Source organism: Myodes glareolus, chromosome 26, assembly GCF_982192425.1.
Source record: "Myodes glareolus chromosome 26, mMyoGla1.1, whole genome shotgun sequence".
Classification (NCBI taxonomy): Eukaryota; Metazoa; Chordata; class Mammalia; order Rodentia; family Cricetidae; genus Myodes; species Myodes glareolus.
The window spans coordinates 43311342-43331706 of record NC_142051.1 but is presented as its reverse complement, the minus strand read 5'-3'; positions in this window follow the sequence as shown (position 1 = coordinate 43331706).

Below are 20365 nucleotides of genomic sequence, written 5' to 3'. Positions count from 1 at the left end.
TCAGAACTGAGTCCTGGAAGTCGCACAAGAAAAATTAGGGCTGGGAAGATGGCTTAGCTGAGAAAGTGCCTACTGTGCAAGCGTGGAGACCTGAGTTCAGATCCCCAGCACCCACGGAAAGTGGGGCACCACAGCACACAGTCCTGCTGGCCGCACTATGAGGAGAAACAGAGACAGACAGAGCCCTGGAGCTCACAGACCCATCAGCCTAGGCCAATTGGTGAGTTCAACGTTTAGTGAGAGACCTGTCTCAAAACCTAAGGTAAGGACAAGGGAGAAAAACACCCCAAATTACCTCTTGACTGTCACATACAAACGCACATATACACCCCTTCTCACATACATGCATGAAGTAAGAGACTGCTCGTTCATTTTCCAGTCACCCAGATCTGAACTAATCACACAGAAACTGTATTAATTAAAACACTGTTTGGCCTGTTAGCTCAGGATTCTTATTAACTAACTCTTACATCTTAAATCAACCCATTCCTATTATTTTGTATTTGACCATGAGACTCACCATTTTCTGGTAAAGTTCCCGGGCATCTGTCTCCTTCAGCAGCTACATGGCTTCTCCTTGACTCTGCTTACTTTCTCTTTCTATCTCTGTTTGAATTTCTCTCCTGGCTTTATTCTGCCCTGCCAGAATAAATATAATGGCAATAAAACACATACACAGCATAGAGAGGGAAATCCCACATCACATACACATACATACATCATCATACTCAATAATCTATCCTCTACATACAAAGAGAGAATGACCCAGGGAAATAGACATACATGGATATGGATACTCCTATACTCCTAACCACTTTGTACAAACTCACACCCACACCCTTCTCTCTCTCTCTCTCTCTCTCTCTCTCTCTCTCTCTCTCTCTCTCGTATTAATGTGAATTTCTGGTTGAATGTTTCTTGTTTCCACCCACATAGACTTCTACCATTTTCTGCCCAGAATATAAGGAACATCCGGACAGCTATTCTTTGCTGTGCACCAATCTCTCCCCCAAGAACCTGCCTGTGTACTAAGAGCCTCAAAGAGGTTGTGGAACTTCCAAATCACACAGCCAAGCTTGTAGACTAAAGCAACTTGAGTTGGAACTAGCTCTTTGACTCCAGCAGCTGTGCACACGTCTTCCTGCACTAAGGTTTTAATGTTTCTCAAACTGACTGAACGACTTCCCTCATGGAGGCTATCTAATTTGGCTCTTTTGTCCTTCATCCACTTCCCTGGGAAAGGAAACCAAGCCGAACCTACAGTGTCTGGTTTGCACCTGAATTCGCAGTGGCCTTAAAGTAAGAGGAACAGTTGCTATTTCGCCCTGTGGAAGAGCTGGGTCCTGTGGAAGAAACCTCGCAGGAGGAATAAATCCTAAACAGTGCCCCTTTACACAAGCACTGGTAAATCCAGAAGTGTTACAGTCACCTTAAAATACATCTCTTCAGTACCCGGAAAAACAATTGCACAGGAAGCCAACCTCTCATACCTAACGCACTTATTAACCACAAATCTGTAACACCTGGAGGACTACAAATGCATCTGTGTGTGTTATCTCATCCAATCACTGAATGTCTTGGTGCGGTGTTACGGTATTCAGTGCATGCTATTATTATTAATTTTATTTTAATAATTAAAGTTGGAGGAAATTATCAATCCATAGGCAAGTTAAAATTATGATTTCAGTTGGGATTTTCTTATGGGGGATTTTGTTTTCTTTTGAGAAACGATCTCCCTCTGTTATCCCAGGTTGGTCTCAAACTTGCAGAATTCCTCCTGCCTCGGCCCTGAGCATGCCAAGATGATAGGCGTGAGCCACCACGCCTGAGGAGTGAGATCCAGGTCGTTTGAGTCCTGATTTTACTTCCTGTAGCATTTACCAGGCTTCTTAAAACTGCTGTCGATACAGAAAAAGCAAAGATGTGAGAAAGGACTGCCAAGTGCAAACGCAAATTTCAAATGATGATGTCGAACACAAACTGTGCTTGAGCAAGGTTGAAACGGGAGAGCTCTCCCAGGCTCTGATGGGAGAGCCATCAGACACTGAGGCAGAGCAGGCACACCAAGAAAGGCCACCAGCTGCTGCTTCTGTCCCCTCGCCACCTCCCAGCTCTCCTCCCTTCAGACTGGCCAGTAATCTGCTTGTTTTCCCAGAGAACTTGCTGTTGTCTAGTAGACAGTCTGAAGCCAGAGATGCAATAAGATTATCTGTGTTTGTTGTAGCCTCACTTTCAGGATCTTATCTCTTGCAAATCCTCCGCCATGGTTCACCCGCACTACATGGTGGGAGAAAAAACGAGGCAATTCTTTTCCTCGACCCCATTAAACTGTCATGAAGTTAGTCTCTATTTACAAATGCAGATCCATTGCTGACAGTCTACAGACCTCGGGGAAGGCTGGCAGAGATGAGATCCTGAAGTCTGCAATCATATTGATGTCTGGATTTGGGGGGACATTTTTTTCAGGCTTTTATGAAAAATTAGCTTTTTGTGCAAAATTTTATTAAAGTCTATCAGTGAATTCTTTTCCCCTCTGGAAGGGACCTTCCAGCCATTAAGCCTGGAAAACAGCCAGTGTCGGATTAATTCCAAAAGAAATGTAGAGAGGATCTAGAACTCCCTGAGCACAGACGCATAAATCTCATTAAATGTGTATGGGTGCTCATGGCAAAACCGATGCAATTAAATTCCCAGGAACGACACCAGGGGAGATTAGCAGGGCTGAGGCGCAGTCAGGGGTCCCCCAGCATTCATGGAGACAGCTGCAATGCTCAGGCAAGCACCTTTGTCCCCACAAAATGCCGTTTGGCCAATTGAAAAGAGAAAATTGCTTGGCAGGGCCAGTTCACCTCATTTCTTTTTGTCTGTTTTAATTTCCTTCCCCCGATCAAATCAAGACCTGTGACGGCTTAATCCAAACTCAGAGTCCAGGTCAAATGTTCAGAGGGCAGGAGTGGTGACAAAATTGACTGAAACTATAGCCCGGGACTAATTAACCTTGATGAAGTAATTGCACTGGCAACACAGGGAATGAGAGAAAATGACTTGCTTGGCTATAAAAAGCTATCCTGTGCTGCGTTTCACATTCCCCATTTCTTTCCCTGGAAGCAGAAATGTTCCATCCTGAGCCACCAGCCACATACACCAAATACCTAGGGGCTCTGGCGTGGAGGGGTGGGGATGGGAGGGGAGCACAGGCCCACAGGCAGACACAAGGGAGCAGAAGAAGACACAGGGAGCCTGCACTAATGCTCTTGACGCAGGGTATCTCGCTGGAGCTGGAGCCAGGCTGGTAGCCAGCAAACCCCAGCGATCCTCCTGTCTCTGTCCCACACAGCACTGGAGTTGCAGACAGCTATGCTTGGGTGCCACAGTGTACCTCTGTAGCTCAGTGCTAGGGAGGAAGACACAGGAGGACTTCCCAGTCCAGCCAGATCAGTGAGTTCCAGGTTCAACGAGGCAGTCTTCAAACAATAAAGTGGAGAGTAACAGAGAAATATGCCTGCATCTACCTCTGGCCACCACCACATGGGCATCCCTGAACATACAAACATCTATATACACACACACACACACAGAGAGAGAGAGAGAGAGAGAGAGAGAGAGAGAGAGAGAATAGCACTAATGATCATCAACAGAACTTTTTCCAGCTCAATAATTTTTTAAAAGAAGTATTTTACATTATCTAATTTAAGATTTATTTTTAATTGTGTGTACCTGTGTGTGTGTGCGTGTGTGCGTGTGTGCGTGTGCGTGTGTGTGTGTGTGTGTGTGTGTGAATGCAGGTGCCTAGGAAAGTCAGAGGCATCAGAACCCTCCGGAGCTGGAATTGCTGGTGGTCATAGGCCACCCATCATGGATCCTGAGAACAGAACTCCAGTCTTCCGCAAGAGTAGCACAAGCTCTTCACCGAAGCCCTATCCCCAACCCCACGTCATCTCATTTAATTCTCACTCAACAACACTTAGTCCAGGAAAGTATCATGATTATCATTTTTGTTTGCCAGATGAGGCTACTGAGAGCCCCAGAGAGCAGGAATCTGTCTGGAGTCCAGGTCAACAAGGGCTCCACCTAAGAGTCAAATTCTGATCCCATTAACTGTACCGCTAAATAGCTCTCATAAGTCCCTGTATGCACAGGATACAGAAGACACTGCCGGGCAGACTGACATACACACGCAACTGTGCTACGGAATAATTTAAAGCAATGAATTCAGCATGAATGCCAATTTTAGAGCCGCAATGTCACAAGGTGACTTGCAGAGGGTCAGTGGCATCTATATGAGCCATGGGTTGCTTTAAAAGAGAGTTAGCCTTGTACAAGGTATGATCAACCCCGGTTCTTTCCCGGTGGGCAGTAAACCTTGGCTTTTGCCCTAGAGATTATCAAAATCTGCTCTACTCACATCTTGACTGCTCTTGTCAACGAACCCCTTCCTTGCTCTGGAGAGACGCACCCTGTCTCCGCAATACAGGCAGCCTTGGGGAAATGGTGTGGAATAAATATAGTCTTCAGCACTGCTAGCCTGGACCCTTCCACAGCAATCGCTAATTAAGAAAATGCCCTCACAGGCTTGACCACAGGTCAGTCTTATGGAGGCAACGCCTCTTTCCCTGTGACGTAAGCACCACACCTTTGCCCCCTTGCAACCTGACGCATTTTCTCACCTCTGGCACACTTGCTCTTGCTGTTACTCCAACCTCAGGAGCATTCACGTCTAGGGATTTTCATAAGAAGATCCTTGCAGGCTCAGCGCAGAATGCGTTTTCACTGAGAAGGTGGAGGAATGTTGCTGTCCAGGTCTGGTGATGCAGCAGATAGGGAGGGTTTGGGACTCGTCAGTCTCTTGCTGATGTGGCTTCTTGCAGTATCCCTGGTGGCAGTTTTCTGCTCAGGACTGCTTTGAGTCACTGTGGCTCAATGGGACAGGGTGATGACTGAGGTTTGAAACTCAAATATATTCACAGGTTTGATCCCTGGACTGGCACTACTGAGAGATGTGTGAGCCTTCTCTCTCTCTCTCTCTCTCTCCCTCTCTCTTCCCTCTCTCTCTCTTCCCTCTCTTCTCTCTCTCTCCCTCTCTCTCCCTCGCTCTCTCTCTCCCTCGCTCTCTCTCTCTCCCCCCTCTCTCTCTCTCCCCCCTCTCTTCCCTCTCTCTCTCTTCCGTCTCTTCTCTCTCTCTCTCCCTCCCTCCCTCTCTCTCTCTCTCTCTCCCCTCTCTCTTCCCTCTCTTCCCTCTCTCTCTCTCTCTCTCTCTCTCTCTCTCTCTCTCTCTTCCTCCCTCCCTCCCCTCTCCCTTCCTCCTAACCCTGAAGTAAGCAGTTTTTGCTCTTTCATGAAAACTTCCTGGAAGGCCCCAGCCATGATATTGCTGTTTTGCCACAAGCCCAAAGCAACCAACCAATCGTAGACAGAAATCTTTAAAGCCATGAGCCGAAATTAACCCTCCCTGTGGCATGCATTACAGAAACAGGCAGACCACTGCCCAACAGCTGTATCCTTCAGGGATCCATGGCCGTGCTTAGGCTGGTAGAGATGGAGGCTCCAAGCTTGTACTTTGAGAGCTAAACCTTCCCAGGTAGACTGAGACAGGATGGCATGCTACCGTCAGCACTCGGACTCAAAATTCAAGAAGCACAGTTCCATCTCTAGGTGCTGGAGAGATGGCTGAGCAGTTGGTAGCTTGTTCTGCTGTGGCCAAGGACCTCTCTTCAGTTCCTAGCACCCACACTGAACAGCTCAGGTCACTCCAGCGGGATCTGCCCTCCGCCCCGGGGGAGATGTAGGTACACATACAGCTCTTCACAGTTAAAACAGTAAAGATAATTTTTAATTGTTCTCTCTTCTCTCAAAAATGATGCAGCTTTTCTTACCACTCTGAAGACACACAGCTCTGACAAGCTTTCTCTCCAGTCACAGGTGCATATTGAGGCTTCTGAGAGCCACGGCGCTCATGCTGTGATGGCTAATACTATTAACTACCACACACCGATGCTTCCAGAAGGATTTGTGCTTCTGGGAGAAGGACAGATGCTAAGCTGTGAGATTTTTATATAGGCCCCGGCAAAGAAAACTGGGGAAAGAGTGAAAAGTGGATGCACGCCAGAGGTTTCCCTTTGGCAATCCCAGAAGGACCTGATCTCGTACAAAGGAAAATACCATAGGCACACCGATTGTCTCTGGTGGATCATTTCACGGCTCATGCGCATGGTTCTTTTCTAATGTATGTCTGTTCTGCTGACGAATAACACACAAGGCAAACTGAAGACATTGCTGGTTCACGGCGGGCTCCAGTCACTCTCCTTTTCTCAATATGAATGACCCGCCCGACACGCAACATGAACGGGATGAGGGAGGGGTCAAGGAAAACAGAGCAGATTTTAGGACAGTGTACCTGTTATTTTTCTCATTGCTAAGACAAAATATTAGAAGATAGAGCCTACAGGAGGAAGAGTCTATCTTGATTGACAGCTTCAGAGGTGTCTGTCCATCATGGTGGGGAGGGCAAGGCAGGGCAGGGCGCTTCACATTACAGTTGCCAGAAAACAAAGAGACAGGAAGAGGCTGGAGCAAGATGGTTGCAAGGACCCACTCCCGGCAGTCTGCTCCCTCTGTCTAGTCCTGAAGGTTAAAGATTCTCTTGAAACACACCCTGGGCTGGGGACTGGGTGTTGAATATGTGAGCCTACGGGGAAATGCTTTCGCGTTCAATCACGGCAGACACTAAAGTAGAATATTTGAATCTAAACATCGGTTCCTTTCATCTAATTGCCCCTATTTCACCTCATTTCTTGTTATCCAGGGGTCCCTCTTTGTGCCAAGGTACAACACTTAGGGCCCACAGCGTGGGTGATGACAGAGATCACCTTTTCCTGACGGAGAAGCTCTTGGTCCAGCTGGGGAAGTCAAGGATTTATCCAGAAATCAAGAAGTCAGCACCCTTCAGAGAAGTGGGAATGGAGGGACTTTCCTCATGCCAGGAGGACCCAGCAAGACTTTACAGAGCGAACGGCACTTCAGTGCAGTCTAGAAGGACGTCAAAGATCAGACGAAAGTGGGGTACGTTCTGGGGTACAATGGGGAAGGGCGTAGGTGACGGCCGGAGGTGAGAGGGAAGGAAGTAAGCAAGAGCTGATAGAAGCCTGGCAAGGCTGACAGCCGTGTGCTACTGGAGCTGGGGAAGACGATGACCTCAGAGACATAAACAGCAGCCCAATAATGAAACGGTTGGTGGAAGCAAGGTGAGCTTGAGAAAACTAAACCTCGGGGCTCAGGGTTTCCAAATGCATTAAAGTCCAAAGCCAGCCTGGCTTCCTATCTTTTCAGGTTTGCAGCCAGAACCTGCCATTGACTTCTGGAAGCTCGGATTGAGCGCAACCACTTCTGTGGAGTGGGGGTGGTGGGCGCAGGACCCGAGCCCAGCCCGTGCCTTGGGTAAGCACAAACAGTAGGCCAGTCCGCGTTGGTCCCTATTACCCACCTGAGACTCCTGGTGCTAATTAATCATAGTGACAGCTCTCTGGATGCAGTCAGGAGTATCCTTTCTTCCTTGAAGGCTGCTATTTTAACCTGCCTGAGGCCAGACGGCGCTTCACAACACCAGAATAAAGCTTGACTGAAAATGATGAATGCCTTTGGGGAAGAATAACATTTGGATAAAGACCCACCCCATCAGCCCCCAGGTTACACCGGAACGCTTTTCCTTGCGTGTTTTCACAGTCGCCTTCCAAGAGAGCCAGCTCCATCTCCAGTCCTCCAAAGGGGCTAACCTAGAGAGGCTGTCCTCGATGACAGCTCAAACACGTAGCCTGCAGTTGGCGCTGGCATTTCATGAAGAATTACAGCTGGAGAAGCCGCTGTGCCTCCAGCTCGCCTTCCAAACTCTGTGCCTCATTATATCTGCTGCCGACACCCCTACCCGCAGCTGCCCCCCTAAAGATCATGACTTGGATTCGGTCTGCATGCAGGACCCCTCCGCTGCACAGAAAACAGATGTTGCAAATGCTTTTGGAAATTTTGTTGCCGCAGTAGTAAACACCCTCCCTCAGGGTACACCCCACCACCTGAGCCCAGCTCTCTGTGTCTGTGTCTGTGTCTGTGTCTGTGTGTCTGTCCTTTCTTTATGCCCTCTCTGGCCCTAGTCTAGTCAGGGTCCCAAGACCCAAGCAATTCAGGTTACAGAGTCAGCCATCCTACAGCGGAGTTTAGGGAGGCATCTCTTGTTAAGCCAATCATTATCTGATGGACATTAATGCTATTTCTATTACTCGTAAGGATCATTCTTGTATGTAAGCATTTGCCATCAAATGTGACAATTTTCTTGTGGTAACATCTCAGTGAGGAGACTGTTAAGTCTAAGACAGGAAAACCTGCAACTATATCAATATTTATGCCAATGTGTTCGGAGGTCAATACTGAACGGCAAAGCACTGCCTCAAGCTAACCTTAGGTATTATTGGCTTATTTTTTAAGATTATAAACCAATGTGATGAGAAACAAATGAGTCAGGATTAAGAGAGTCTTTTAGGAACTAAGAGAGTGGTTTGGTCCACGCAGAACTGTCATACAAGCTCAAAGAACCAGACTCAACCCTCAGAGCCCACACAAAGTTAGACATGTTTCGTCTGTGGTGCTAGCGCCAGTGAGATAGGGGAATGCCTAGAACCTTGCGTGTTAGCCTAGCATACTGTGCCCCACACAAGAGACCCTCTCTCAAACAAGGTAGAAGGCAAAGAGTGGCATCTGAGATTGTCCCCTTAGCTCTACACACAAGTTGTGACACACACACACATGCACAACAGTGCACACACAGAAAGAAAGGAAGAAAGAAAGAAAGAAAGAGAGAGAGAGAGAAAGAGAGAGGGGGGAGGGAGGGAGGGAGGGAGGGAGGGAGGGAAGGAGGAAGGAAGGAAGGAAGGAAGAAAGAAAGAAAGAAAGAAAGAAAGAAAGAAAGAAAGAAAAGAGAGAGAAGGAGGAAGGGAGGGGAGGGAGGGAAGGAAGGAAGGAAGGAAGGAAGGAAGGAAGGAAGGAAGGAAGGAAGGAAGAAAAGTTTAAGAAATTAGAATTTCCTTTTAGTATTATGTCCTTTGGCTTTCTAGTGAGGTTAAATGTGCGTTCTATAACTGTCAGTCATGTCTACCTCTTCTGTGAATGGTGTGTGTGCTCCTTAAGATCACATGATTTTTCTCCCAAGTTGGGGAATGCTCAGCTTCGGCATCATCAGGCCTAAGCATCAAGGGCTACCTCAGCTTTCCCCTGAGGTCGGTGGTTCTCAACATCAGACGACCCGACTGCAACCTGAGGATCTTGACTCTTGCCTCCAGGCCTTCTGCATCAATATTTCTACGTACAGCCTGGGCCTCAGGATGTACAGGAGCCAACTTCCGTCTGATCCATCTATGAAGTGAGCCAGCTGACTTCAGAGAGCATAACGGAGTGCCTCTCTGAACTCGGGAAACTCTCCTTCCACACATCTGAACCTACTGCAAAGGTGAGCATCATGGAGGAGCACGGGTCAGAGAAGTCGTCAGAGCGGAAGCAAATAGATCCACCTCCAGAGTCACTTCATTCATTCATCGCCCTCACGATGTGTGCGAACACCTCGTGGCAGACAGTTGTGGTGCATGCTTGAAGAGCACTCACCAAAGGTCGGGCACCCACATTGCGTCTTGTAACCCATTTTGTGGGTGAGGAAGCAGGCACAGAGACATTAACCCATCTGCTCGCGGCTGCGCTAAAACAGGTTTCGGAACCTTCCCTGTTCTATCATCGCTCTGTGAGGGATGCTATGGAGAGCAGCCGGAATATCACAGCAAACAGAGCAGAGGAAAGCTGCTCACAGTAGCTCAGCTTGGCAGGTGAATGGAATAATAAATCAACACACAAGGTCTGGAGGAAAGGCATAGGGCTTCACACACAAGGAAAACCAAACACTCACAGGCAGCAGTACTAGCACCAGGAACTACAAGCCGGGGCCAAAATGATCAGCGGTGGACAAGAAGACAAAAGTGTGTCCTTAAACAGTGCTGTGTCATGCATCCCTAAGAAATAAGGAAATGCCGATACACTCTTCATTATGGATGAAACTGGAGGCCACTGGGCTCTGGACAATCTGCCAGTTGTAGGGCTGATATATTTCCCACAGCGCACCCATGGTGGGGTGTGTCCACCACACAACCATGAGGACCTGAATTTGATCCTCCACACCCACATAAACACCAGACGTGGTGGGTGCATGCTTGTGATCCTAGAGATGGAGAAACAGAGGCAGGCAGATCTTCTAGGCTTGTTTGCCGGTCAGCTTATCCTACTTGGCTGGTTCCAGGCCAGTAACTCGGTCTCAAGAGAACAAGGCAAATGTCCACACACAGGACATCATCCAGGATGGGGGTCACAAGGTCTTGTACAGGGGACCCCACTTAGCAAGACACCTGTGGCTATTGGCCATTTCCCAGAAGGGATCAAGTACCCACTGGGTTCCTGAGTCTGGCTCCTGTTCTCTATAACAGCAAAGTCTCCTTCCATACCAGTGTGTATCATCCTACGGAGAACAAGTTCATAGACTAACCATGAACTTTCTCTGCTGTCTACAGAGGACAAAGCACTGAGGGACAGGCCTGTGTCCTCTCTTTTCTGATTAAGTGTTCTGTATGCAGCTCCTTGTGCATGCTAGAACCCAGCACATAGAAGTCACATCCATAAACACAGCTGTCCTTCCTCCGTGGCTGAGCACTGGAAGCCAAGTCCCTACTGGGGGCTGTTTTCTCCTGACTCCATATTCAAAGCCTTTGACATGGGTCCTGGTATTATCTTCTTTTCGCAGATGGAGAAGCTGATCGGTCAACAAGAGGGCTCAGTGGGTAGAGACACTTGCCACAGATCTCTGGAACCCGTATGGGGGAAGGAAAGAGCTGACTCCAAACTGTCCTCTGACCTCCACACGTGAACTGTGACATGTGAACACACACACACACACACACACACACGTTTTGTTTTTTAATTTGTTTCTGTATTTGTTGTAGATAAGTCAAGTGACCTACTGGCTCCTAGTTCTCCCACGCGCCAGGCTACAGCTCTCCAGGCCAGGTTCCTGGCTTTCTTATCACTACCTTGTGATTCCCTCTCCCAACTCTCCCTTCCATTCCTCTCCCTCCCCACTCACTTTCACTGAGATATATAAGCATCCTGTGGACCGACCAGAGCAGAGAGCTGAAGGAGCTCGCCCAAGGTCTCGCGGGCAGAAAGGTGTCGCAGTGAACCCTTAGCCTGTCCTGAAGCGCCAGATCTGACGCATCTCCCCCAAAGTCCACAAAATCTTCCCCCAACAGCAAGGAATTCAGTCAAGCGGCACAGTCTGCAGTAGTAAATGAGGGAAGACAGAGTAATCTCCAGAAAGCAAGGCAATGGTACGAGGCTCAGGGCTCCAGGAAGACAGGCACATATCTGGGCGGCTTGAATCAGTCAGGTTGGCCCTCGGGCTTTTCAGCCTTGCCTCCGGGCAATCATTTCACCGATAGGAAGAAGGCTGGGATTGCCGCTGTGAGAGAACGGCAGTGTGAGCTGGCACTCACTGGCTGTAATTTACTAGTTTAACTAATGCCTGCACACACCCCATTATCTGAGAGCCTGGATAAAGCCTGGTGTCTGTAGACCCGTGGGCTGGGGTTTATCAACACCAACAGACAGGATCGCTTCCAGCAGGAATGGCTTCCATCTTTCCTCTGTAGGTTTCCTTGTCTCTGGGTAAAGATAACAAGTAAATCTACCCCGCGGTGCTAGTATGAAGCCTGGGTGAAATATTACGTGAAAAAACACTTAGCCCAGTGCCCGGTATATGCTGCTCATGTGTCAGCTATGGGCCGTGTCCCGTTCACACAGACAGAAGCATTAGTGGGGAAGATGGAGAGGAGACGCAGCTGTATCTACAGGCCTGGTAAAAGGGAGGAAGGAAGACAGCAGAGTAGAAGGCTTCCTTCACCCTTCAGTTCCCTAGTCTGGTTGGGTACTCACTCAGGGAAGAGATGAGCCAGAAGCCAATGGGAGCCGGGAGTGGGGGTGGGTGGGTAAGTGTGGGGTTGATGCTACTACAGCACCTGATGGCAAACAGAATTTGAAGTTGGGGTAGATTTTTTTTTTTGAAGAATTTCTCTTTTTTTCACTTTTTAATTGATTTTATTGAGCTATACATTTTTATCTGTTCCTCTCCCTTCCTCTCCCCTCTCCCATGATCCCCATGCTCCCAATTTGCTCAGGAGATCTTGTCCTTTTCTACTTTCCATGTAGATTAGATCCATGTATGTCTCTCTTAGGGTCCTCTGACCTAAGAGAGTTCTAGGTTGTTGTCTAGGTTCTCTGAGGTTGTGAACTGTAGGCTGCTTTTCTTTGCTTTATGTCTAAAAGCCACATATGTTATTTGTCTTTCTGGGTCTGGGTTACCTCACTCAATATGATGTTTTCTAGATCCATCCATTTGCTTGCAAATTTCAAGATGTCATTTTTTTCTGCTGTGTAGTACTCTGTTGTGTAAATGTACCACATTTTCCTTATCCATTCTTCAGTTGAGGGGCATTTAGGTTGTTTCCAGGTTCTGGCTATAATAAACAATGCTGCTGTGAACATAGCTGAGCACATGTCCTCGTGGTACAATTGAGGCAGCCTACAGAATGAGAAAAGATCTTCACCAACCCCACATCGGACAGAGGGTTGATATCCAAAATATGCAAGGAACTCAAGAAGTTGGTCATCAAAAGAACAAATAATCCAATGGGGAAAAAATGGAGTATAGACCTAAACAGAGAACTCTCAACAGAGGAATCTAAAATGGCTGAAAGACACTTAAGGAAATGTTGAGCATCCTTAGCCATCAAAGAAATGCAAATCAAAACAACTCTAAGATTCCATCTCACACCTGTAAAAATGGCCAAGATAAAAAACACTGATGACAACTTATGCTAGAGAGGATGTCGAGTAAAGGGAACACTCCTGCATTGTTGGTGGGAGTGCAAGCTGGTGCAGCCTGTTTGGATATCAGTATGGAAATTTCTCAGAAAATTAGGAAACAACCTTCCTCAAGACCCAGTAATACTACTTTGGGGTATATACCCAAGGGGTAGATTTTTTTTTAACTCTGCAACTATAAATTAGCTCCCTTCCTGGAGCAGTCAGAAGAAATAGCTCTGCCCTAAACAATGGTGGTATTGGCAAAGATGAGAAAATTGCCAGCAGATGGACAGGCGCTGACCAAGAGGAGCTAAAGCAGAAAATAGGGTTCAAGGAGACACGTTGCAGCTTGGGGATCCCCAGGCAGGCACAATCGGGACTTGAGGTGGAGCCTTGCAAGGGTCAAGCAGAGGGAAGTCATGGAAGTGATGGGTATTAGGGCTCTTTTGGTGAAATCTGGGTTATGCATATCAAAGGACACTTACAACCACATGTAAAGGCGTCATGACCCAGGTGTCCCCCGTGCTTGGAACGCCAGGAAACTTTCCCCCAAAGAGTGGTACAAGTGTTCTGGATAAATCTTAAGTCATAACAATGGAGCCTTGATCAGCATCACAGCCTTGTGCTCTGCGTGTGAGGCACGAATTCCATCCACGCGGGGGAAGTCACGGGATTGTAACTTTACCTTTCTACAGCCAAGATGGACGCCCAACACTTAAAGCCTGAGAAACGATGGAATTCAGCAAGGGCATTTTGACAGCTCTGAAATTTATGTCTGGCCGGAGTGAGATAGCGCCCCTCATGTTTAAACAGCTTCGGTCAGAGGAGAAAAATGTAAAATAGGTCCCCTAGCTGTGGAGGCCCTGGTCCTTCCTTTTATGGCGCTTTAGTACATAATTAGAGTTGGCTTCGTGTAAACTACCAGCACATCCAGACTTTTAACAGCCTTATGGATGTCAAGAGAGAAAATAAATAGTCCCCTGTTTGTACTTCAGACGGTGGGGGGATTATTGAGATAAACAGCTTGGGAGAAGCAGGTGTGACTTCTTGGGGCTTAACGTGATGGATTCGCCAGTGGCAGCTGGTGCTGATAGCACAAAACTGTTGATGGAAGAAAAACACAGTGAAGAATCTGACAGTTAAATACGTGCCGGAGCCAAGCAGGGCCAGACTGTGGACGGAGAAGCACACAGACTTCCAGTGTGTGGGAGGTGGCAGAAAAGAGAGTCCGGGTGCACATATGCAGGAGAGGCTGTGGGCAGAGCAGGTAGAGAGTCTGGGGTCTCAGGAGAGGCTGCGGGCAGAGCAGGTAGAGAGTCTGGGGTCTCAGGAGAGGCTGCGGGCAGAGCAGGTAGAGTCTGGGGTCTCAGGGATGGTGACAGCGAGCTTAGAAAGATCTCAGAACCACCCAAGGGTTCAGAATGAGATTCCAGATTGCTCAGGCCTGGAGCCAGCACCAAACCTCTAGTCCCAGGTTAGCCCTGGGATTAAAGCTCTGTGGGGAGTATGAGCGGGAATAGCCTGCACAGTAATAAGGCCAGACTCTACTTGCTTGTTTTCTCCTACCCGTCTCCTCTTTGCCAACTGAAGGACACCGTATCCTGGGAGACGAATGGAGTCAGAGTCCCTGAATCACAGACCAGACACAGCGGCAGTGCGAAAATGAGATGTAACCAGCGATTTCATTGTATTGTGAGAGCTTGTTTGTTACAGCGGGTAGCAATATCTTACTTACTACACCTAATCTTGAGACCTTAACTTTGATATCCCCACCTCTCAGAGGGTCCCCCAAACTATGTTAGAAGCCCCTCATATTGCTCGCAGATGCCCACGTTTTGATTCACTTGGTGACACCCACCATTCTGTATTGTCATCTGCTCTTTCTCCACGGGATGGCTGTTTCCAGTGTTAAGACTGTTTTCCTTCGGGCTGAGCTCTGTCTATGATGGGTTGTGCTGTGGAACAGGTGCATGAGCATTTCTTCGGCTTTTTGCTTCTGTTTCTTTATCTTTCAATTTGAGAGGACCGATGAGATTACGTGCAAGACTTTTGTCCAAATTTGGAATTCAGGGGTGCGTAAATATATTTGACACAAATACCTGTTTTAGTTTTCCCAGAACCCTTTGCACTGGGAAATGACCCTGTCCACTCCACATGGTCACGGTGGACTTAATTAAAACTGCCATGGTTCATGTCGTCAAACCCCACGTAAGTCCCAACCTCTCACCATCACAGAAGAAGGGCAATATTTCAGAATAAACCTCAGGGTTCCACCCTTCAACATAGTGATCAGTTAAGGACAGAAACAAGACCCAGTCCGAATTTTTTTCCTGGAAAAATATTACAAATAAATATATAATATGAAAAATATTGTAAATACAAATAATCATAAACAAGTATATATACAATGTGATAAAAATGTGTACTGAAAAATAGAAACTGCTTTCATCCACTTTTATCTATATCTCATGCTTGGTGCATATGGGACCCTCAGTGGCAATCTACCCGTTACTAGAAAGACAATGACTATAAAATAAATATAAGCCTAATGGAAATCAAAGTCAGACGGATGACCGAGAAGAAAAAAAGACAACAGCATTTCCCAGGTTTCTAGGCAGAGCTGTACCTGAAGCCAACTACAAATGGGTTTCCGTGTGTTACGAGTTTAACAACTGGTTGGAACTTAAACCAAATCTTAGATCCTGCCATCTAAATCCAAATGGCCCAGACTAGTGGAAAATAGTAGACTTTGTGGATTTCAGATAAGGTATACCTAATGTGCACACTACTGTGTGTGTGTGGTGGGTAAACAATCAACTGTAGATAGAAAGTGTGTTTGGGACGGAGGCAATAGATCAGTTGGTGTCTTTTTCATATTTTTCTGAGAGGCATATGTTAGTTTATGGTTTGTTTCTGAGATCGAAGGGATGCTAATCTGGGTTTTTTTTTATTGTTATAACAAATCACATCCCCATAAATTCATTACTATGTTAGCACATATGACATTAATTTTTTCTCTCTGTCCTTCTGGCCCTATATACTCGACCTATCTTGAACTTTGTTTTATCTGAAATAAAGTTCCAATCCCTGGACACTGGATATTTACCTCCCAAAGAAGCCAATCTGGGTGATTGGCTTTGATTTTGGTAAAAGTATGGTTACAACTGGGCCTGTGTCCAGCAATCCTTCAATTACGATGCCATTTATTCATTTTCTGATCTTTGACCATTTATAGAAGTTTACCAAAATACTTGTTGTGTGGTCTCTCCTGAAAATCTTGTTTTATCAAATGAAACTAATCTGTCATCCAGAGCAGTACCTGGAATTTAGCCCTCAGCCAGGAAAGCCTGAGAAGACGCGTGGACCTTTTCGTGCATGTTAGTGAGAGATTGACACATCAGGAACTTGACTCCCATCGAACTCCCCCCACCTCTGCCCTAGTTCAGCCTCACTCTTCCCTTCTATAAATCCAGGTAGAAGCAAATGGGAGACACTTGAATCTCAACTTAGGTAGCTGATCCAGAACCACTTTGTTTCTGTTTCCCTCAGCAACACTGACGGTGACTGGCACAAGAGTGGACTGGCCTGCTTTGGGCACCTCATCCAGTCTCACGAAGATTTTAATTACAGCCCCTGAAGACTCTGTTATAATCTTTCCTTGACCATCACTCATTTGCTTTGCAACTGTGCTCCCCAAAACACATCCACTGACGCCGCATGGCAATTTAACAAAATTACTGAAATTAAACAAAAACATGGCCGTCAGCTTTTCGCTTATATGACTGAGTTTGGGGAGGACTCGAATGTCCAGATTAGACGGCAGGAGTGTTGACTATTCCTGTCAACACAGCAAATCCTGAGCAGTGGTAGGGCAGGAACCGCGCTTAGCCCACACCATCCGGGACCCTCAGTAGCTGACACCCCACCAAGGCCCTCACGGGATGTGTGGGAAATGAATGAGCCATCTAGGGCATCAAATCTAACAGTCTAATGCTGGATGGGAAAGGCATCTAGCAGGAGATAGCTTTTCAGCCAAGTTCCGGAGGTAATTATACAAATGGGTGGGTCAGGAAGAGTGTGGTTCCATGCCAGAGGAGGAACTGACATTAACTAGTGGGAACCGTACAGGGATTTGGAGCCCGCCCGCTACTGTTTCCAGGCCCCGTCCCGCTGCCAGCTAGAAGTCACTTTAGGCTGTGTCCTCTTATCAGGCTTCCTCCAGCGGGCAGGCAGCCTGCCTTGGGATTGTAAGGTCTAGTTCCCACTAATTAGACTCTTGGCTGACTGACAGACAGGCAACTTTTAATTTTTGATTTTTGATTTGTTTGTTTCATTAGTAAGTTTTGATTAGGGGTGAAAACAGGGTACTGCAAAGAGTCACAAGTTTTCCTAAGGGTTCCCAGCCCCGGTACCCAGGGATTCGAGAACCTGCTGTGAAAATGGTATGTCCTCCCGGCCTTGGGGCTCTGGAACATAGCTCAGTTCCTCACAGAAACTGTTCAAACCCCAGGCAAGAGATTCTCAACCAGGCCCTGCTGAGTTGCTTCGCAACTAGACCTGATGACCATTTCTTTTCTTAATCCACTCTTCAACCCAGACTCGTAGGTTAAAACCAAGCCCCACCACCCGCTCGCTATGTGAGATCTCTGAGTCTCAATTTCCTGTCTGTAAAATGAGGGCAAAGGAAGAACCTGTGGTATGAAACAAACTAACACTGGCAGAGTCCATGGTAACTAGCCACTCATGCGTGGTTTTTGACAGGTCGCAGGGTGGCTAGATACTTGGTACAGCTTTGCTCTGGCTGTGTCTGACGGAGGTCCTGCAGAGGGTCACATTGGATGATGTGGCAGGCAGGGGAAAGCACGTCACCCTTTTCAATGACAGTGGACTTCTCTAATCTGTTCAAGGTCTGAAGGGATCAGAAACCCAGAAAGTGATAGCATGCTCTCTCAGTCGGGCTTCACGCTGGGTCAGCCATCTTCTTCTGCCTCCAGACGTGGAACCCAGCTAGAAACTACTCTGATGGCTTCTCAGACTTGGATGGCGCTGCTGGCTCTCACCTGGGTCTCTACCTTACTTAATGTGGACCACAGGGCACAGCCTCTGTAATCACGTGTTGGTTCCTGTACTTACCCTCCGTCAGTTCTGTCCCTCTCTGAAAAACTCTGACATTGATGAGTACAGTGTCAACCATACGAAAGGCACTGCATGGTACACACATAAACAATAGTTAAAATGCGTCCCTTGTACCGCATTCCAAGCGCATGTCTACAGTTAGTGCGTGCTAAGGATCGAATGAATAACTATAAGGGTGATCATCATATTAACTGCCATTTATCAAATTCCTACTTAACACTAATCTTCATAACCACTCGACACGTTTCCTCATTATCTGCCACTTACTTCCCTTCTGCCCACACCAGTCCATGCCAGAATTGGTTCAAGAAGCCACTTGTCTGTCCCTTCCCTGTCGGCCTCCCAACTGGTATTAAATACATCTTTTTAACTAGCCAATCAGATTCCGTCACCACCACATCTCATACCTGCCAGGGGCTGCCCATCTGACAGTGTGAACGAGCTAATCAAATCAAAACGCCTTCGATGTTCACTCCATCCATTTACATTCCTTCTGCCGTTATCCCTTCGGCCCGCTGTGCAAACCGAGATTCACTTCACAGAAAGTCAGGAACTTGCCGAGGACTGCTCCGCAGGTTGGTGGCACCACTGAGGACAAGGACCCCATCGTGTAGGTGTTCGGACCATTTGCAGGCTGGAGGCTAGGGAGGGTCCACATTGATCTCTCATTGTCTGGTTCCTTAGAGGTGCCTTTCACAGACAGGAGAGAGGCGTCACGGTGTCCTCTGGCTTAGCGTAGCAATAAACTCGGCCCCCTGGGAGCTTTCCTGCAGGCTTTTGTCAACCCTGCCTTGTCTCAACCTCATACCCCACTGCCTTTGTGCCTGTTTTCCCAGAAGGCTCTTAACCTTGGCGTGAAGAGCATGCTACACCGTGGGAAGCGTCCATCGCAGATACCCAATGTTCTGTGACTGATGATCTAGCAGGAGGGTCTCAGGTACAGATGTGCCACAGATTCTGTGTTACTATAGTCCCTCTAGACGTCCACTTGAAAGCTAAGCTACTCCAACCTCCAATAGGCGTTTCCTGACACTTTGGTGTTTGATGGCTGATGTCATGTGTTGATTTCTGGGTATTATCAATGACTAAGGCCATTTATAGCATGGTCACACATATTTGTGATTTCATCTCCAATTCCAGCTCGGGCTTTCTTGAGTCTCCAACTAGTTCATCCAAAGACAACCTCAGACAGCTTCCATCAGACATACCTAGGTGTGGTTCCTGCCAGCTCAGGGGTTCCTGTCGGCTCACTTAGATCTGTCTGTGCCTGAGCTTTGGAAGCTGGAATTGCTGAGTCACAGTCTTGATGGCCCTGCACACGTCACCAAACTCCAGAAACGAGCAGCCCCTGTTGTAAACGCGGTTAGCCTGGGGTTCACCACCTAACAGGGAAAACATCCAAACTGTCTGCTCTTTTGATACAGCATTTTATGGTGTGCTATGTTGTTCTATTGTTATAATCTGACCTTTGTAGCAATCCTAAGAGAAGCATGCAGGAGAACTGGTCATATTTACTTCACAGAAGTCACTGCTCCCAAGTCAGTAACTTTTATTATTGTTGTTGCTGTACTAAGAGGGGATGCAAAAATATCACAAAAGGAATAAAATATTATTTTGAAGCCTAATATTAGTGACAATGATCCAGAAACACAGATTCAGGTTGTCTCAAACATCATATCCCAAAACAAGAGCAGTCTCACTACGTTTTTATAGTAACAGGTGAAAGAAAATTACAAATTAAGTCACTTTTCTAGTATATTTGTGGAAACACCAGGAAGGCAGGTTATTACAGAACAGAGGCATCCTTACTATAGGTCTCAGACATTACCTGGTGACTTTCTTAGTCTTTGGGTTGATGGAAGCCAGGCACCTCATTGTACGTTATAAAGGGATTTACCTAAGCCGAAAGGAAGTTAGGTCACACACAGAGGTGGGGAATAAATGGCTATTTAGGGGGTTAAAACAGCCCAATATAATTTGGATCCAAACCTGTAACGTTCTAACTCTCCACGACGACTGAGATTTTAATTGGCCAGTCAATCTTACAGACAGTTTAATACCTGCGCCATCTCCCCACCCACCAGGAATTCCAGTTCACACAGTTGTGGGAATGAGCAGGACACTTGAATTATTTCATTTTTCCTCCTGGATTCAAGGCTGTATTTAGAAGACAACAAATAAGGCTTGTTAGTTTTCTATCATTCAGACTAATGTTTTAACACCTGCTTGCTCTGTTGGGGGGAGGAGGGCTCCCTATTATATGAATTGTGAAACCAAAGAGGGTTCTTCC